The sequence below is a fragment of the Branchiostoma belcheri genome, unplaced genomic scaffold (genome assembly GCF_001625305.1).
Source record: "Branchiostoma belcheri isolate BF01 breed outbred unplaced genomic scaffold, Haploidv18h27 scaffold141, whole genome shotgun sequence".
NCBI lineage: Eukaryota > Metazoa > Chordata > Leptocardii > Amphioxiformes > Branchiostomatidae > Branchiostoma > Branchiostoma belcheri.
The window spans coordinates 601,106-605,750 of NW_017802836.1; positions in this window are offsets into that span (position 1 = coordinate 601,106).

Below are 4,645 nucleotides of genomic sequence, written 5' to 3' on the forward strand. Positions count from 1 at the left end.
CCCGGGTGACACAGTGAGCGGACGCGTCGGGATGGGAGGGGCCGATTATGCTAGCCGTGCAACCGGCACGAACAAGTCAACCACCTGTTTCACTGTCTGAATTTGTTACTTTGGCAATAGTACGGACTTCGGCTATGTGAGTGAGTGAGTGAGTGAGTGAGTGAGTGAGTGAGTGAGTGAGTGAGTGATTAGTGAGTGAGTGAGTGAGTGAGTGAGTGAGTGAGTGAGTGAGTATTATCCAAATAAACAGATGCCTTAAAACCAGCTCAGTGACCTAGCTTTCAGGACTGCAACTATACTGAGAGAGTATTAAAAATTCATTGCCACCAGTCAATAAATAAGTAACATCTCTCTGGCTACGACTCAACTATGTTCAAACGTCGGTAAACAGACTTGAATTCCGTTCAAGTTGACGTTATACAGGTTATTCCCCTGTGTGTGCCCCAGACGCTGCCAGATCATCAGTATGTATAGTGTAGTCAGACATCTCCTGCCATTGTTCCCTTTGACAACTATTCAAGTGAAAAGGTCGATGAATCCAATCCTACAAAGACAGCCTTGGGGCTTGTCAAATCGCACGATCTGGGCAAGTCTGTAAAACTAGCCTCTACCAGACACCGCGGATCGCTGGAAAAATAGTAGAAATAGGCCGAAATAAAGAAATAATATACCAGGGGAGATAGCCAGCCAGAGAAGATCCAATTCTTGACCCACGGTATTTTTTGTATTTTTCCAGCGATCCGCGGTGCCTGGTACAGGCTATGTAAAACACCACATGGCAGACATGTACTTGGCTTCGACAAAATATAAATTATCTCAACAATTCACCATATAGTAGAGGGGATTCATTCCTCAAGCTACCGACATCTTGCACACGCAGTCGTCCCTCAGTAAGACATCTGGAGCCGCATAGTTCACGTTTAGAAGTTTTATTCAGCCTGTCACACAACATGGCAGACATGTACTTGGCTTCGACAAAATATAAATTATCCCAACAATTCACCGTTCACAATATTTTGCTAATGAGGAAGTCGTAGTCTACAAGGCATCAGAAGCGACTGGAAAGAGTAGAAATTGGCCAAATAGACAGATAACATGCCAGGGAAGTTGGTCCAATACAGTTTTCTGAGAGGCAAACTGTACTGCTTTAGCAGACCAACTCCCCTGGTATGTTGTCTCAGTCTATTTGGCCAGTATCTACTCTTCCCACCCTCTCTGAAGCCTGGTAGAGGCTAGGGAAAAAGCGAGAAGGACGAATTATGTAGACAATGGCTCAAACTACACTGGACATCTCTTAGGACTTAAGTGATGGGTGCAGACATTTTACAATGCTGTTTACTGAAGGTGTGGTGAGTTCTGTAAACAGTTAAGAATGTGTCCTCTAAACCATTCACACACCGAATACTGGGCCTAGTTTAAATGTCCACTGCGTTTTGTTGGGACTAATGATGATAATGAGTAACTGCCCTAGCCGCCCCCGGCGATGTACAGTGAGTAATAGAGGGCGGGCGTGTAACTAGTCCCTACTGTAGCCTCATTCGCAGACTTCTTGGAGTGGTGAAGTTGATGATAACTACAGTCTAAAAACATCTAGAGTGAAAATATTCTTCTTAGATCAGGTGCCCCAACTTCAGCGGAAAGTGACAATTAAGGTTGGGACGTATCCCCGTAGAAATAGTTTATCTTATAGTCTTATTGAATAATTTATTAAACAACACAGGCACTCCTTGTGTGTTTTAATACAATTCCTCTTGCCATTCTCGTATAGATCTACGTGTTTTGTAGAACAGTTGTCCCCTACACTACAGAAAGTATTGTGTCTCTCGCCAAATTCCCGGCAATTATGTTTAAAAAAACAGTAACATTTAGTCAAATATGGAACATAATTGAGGAGTTTAGTGAGGTTCATTTGCCATCGAGGGGGGATGAGACCTTAACGATGGACGCACTCCCCTGGCCAGTCAGACACCCATATAGTACTATCTTAACCCCCCTTAAGGCCATTAAGAAGGCCTGGTGGAGGCTAAGACCGGGGCACAAGTTAAGCAGCTGTGATAGAACAGGTTGTACGTGGGTCATGGTTCAGGCAGGGTGGGGCGATGTGCGAACAAAGAGAACTCTGTCGAACCGGTGTCATCATAGGGCACGGACGGACAATGACGCTACTAACAGACTACTTTCCGTGCCTGTAGTATTATATCACATGCCCGTAGCCAGGATTTTGAATGGGGGGGGGGGGGGGTTCTTCCCACTGCTTGAGTGGACCTCGAGCGCCGTAGGCGCAAGGTTTTTCGGGGGGTCCGGGGGCATGCTCCCCCGGAAAATTTTGCAAAATGAACCTTCTAAAATGGCATTTCGTGCATTTTTGAGAGGATTTTCAAGGAAAAATCAGAGATAGTTTTTTATTCAATGACAAAGGGAGCAGTTTTTCTACGATTTCAGTCCATCTTTTAAAGAAAAATCTTGGACCTTTACATATAAAAAGTGGACTAAAAAGTGGACCTTTACATAAAAAGTGGACCAAAAAGTGGACCTTTGAGATTAGTGTAGAATACTTTAAGGCCAACAGAAGGCCGAGGTCTTAATCTGAAAGCAGATCCTTCGATAGCTGAAAACCAGTATCGAAAAGACAGTATAAAACTGACAGGGCAATATCTATTTGCGTAAAAAAAAGATACCAGTATAAAAAGAAAGCCCTATAAAATGGCTAAAACACGTAAGAAAATAAGCCGAAGCCTAAACATCTACTTGGAGAGTAGGCAGGTCTACCGTCCTTGGCTGTTTTAACAACTTAATTTTATTGACATTGTTGTATGTATATATATATATATATGAGAAAGTCTCAGAAAACTTCCTACAAATTGGAGTTATGGTAATCTGGTATGATTACGGATCATATTGCACACAAACTTCAGTAGAACACCATTTTATATAGTATTATTAGGTGGGCTGATTACTCTTAATTTGCAAGATGCGTTTCCCTCCTAAGTTTATGAAGTTGAATGATGAGGATAGAAAAATTTAGAAATTCGAAATGAGAGCAATAAATTAAATAATTTTCAGCCCTACTTGTGTGCTGATTGTTCATTGGCCTGTTGTTGATTTTATGCTAACTTGATTATCGAATTCAAATTTTGCTCATGATGTACAGGTGGCACGCACCACCTGAGTGTGAACACGCCGTTCCAAGATGGCAGAGTGTGCATGGACGGGAAGAACGAGCGGGTAAAAATTCTGCCCAGGAAGACGCACCACGTCCGTTTTGTAGGTAAGTTGTACTTTAAGTTGTCGTATATATACTCCGGACTATTTTAGATAAATCTCGTTGAAGTCAAATGAAGCAAAAAGACAGAATTTCGAAAATAAGTTGCGGCAACTGTCCCCCACGAGTTAACGATGCAGTACGTTTAGCAGCCGCTGGGGGCGCTTTTAGAATGGGCATATGACCCCTGACCCGAACAGCTTTGCTGTTCTGTGACGTTTGGTCAAATTCTATAGCTATGCGTGCAGGTTAACGAAAAAATCCTGGATAAAACCTCGAGTTATACCAAGGAGGTTATACGGACACTAACCTTTAATGGTGCGCTATTTCGAACTCTTCTTTCGTTCATAGAAAGTTTGACAACAACTTTAAAATCAATCACTGTACTCATAATGAGGTATCCCTGTATTTTTAAGCCTGAATAACATTCACACAGAGACGCAAGGCCAACCAAATGTCAACCCGTATTAGTCCATTGCGTTCTACGTCGACAATCGGTTATATTGTGTGCATGATTACTATATGGGTAATCAGGGCATAATTTACGGGCATAATTGACCTTTCCCGTTCAGTAAAGGTCACCACGTCTACGCCCTGATTACCCAGATAACCATTCATATAGCACGGTATAACCGATTGTCGACCTATAAAGAAAGTTTATTGCAAATACATGCCCGAGGGCTAGTTGCAGTTACAAACAACATAAGAAAGAAAAATACAATGGTGTGTGAGAGACTATATCTAACGTTATATATCTGCTTCTAGCATTATACTAACAACATTCGCATATTCATGGTTACTAGTTTTACTGGGTTCGACTTCTTCTTTTTAGGCAATGGAAGACGAATTTTACCTACTTCTTCTGTAATATATGGCTTTTTAGATTTCGGTAGTAAAATTGTTTTTTCGTGGTAGGGAATGGTGGGGAAGTAAGGGGGTATTTTGGACACGGTAAAAGTTTTCTGATGTCATAAAATGGACACAACACACCAAAACCGCTGGGGGCGCTTTTTTAAAACTGCACACATGTGACCCCTGACCTGTATATAGATTTGCTTGGAACTTGGTTTGTTGTTGTCCTGTGTGTTTTGGTCAAATTCTATGCGTTTCAAAGCAAAAAAAGTGTTCCGAGGACAAGAGAAGGTAGGAGGGACACGATAGTTCCGTTTGTGAAGAGGACGACATGGACAAGGTGATAGATTTGGAAGGAGGGGAGACAGACGACTGGTAGTGGTATGTTCGAGTGGGGAGGGGGGCGGTGTTAAACAGGTTGTTTATGTATCAATGAAAAGGTAAATTTGTCGGTAGAAAAGACAACAAGAATCCACCATAGGCTTTATAAAGTAATCTCCAAGCAGATCTTTTGGTGGGGGTAAGACAGTA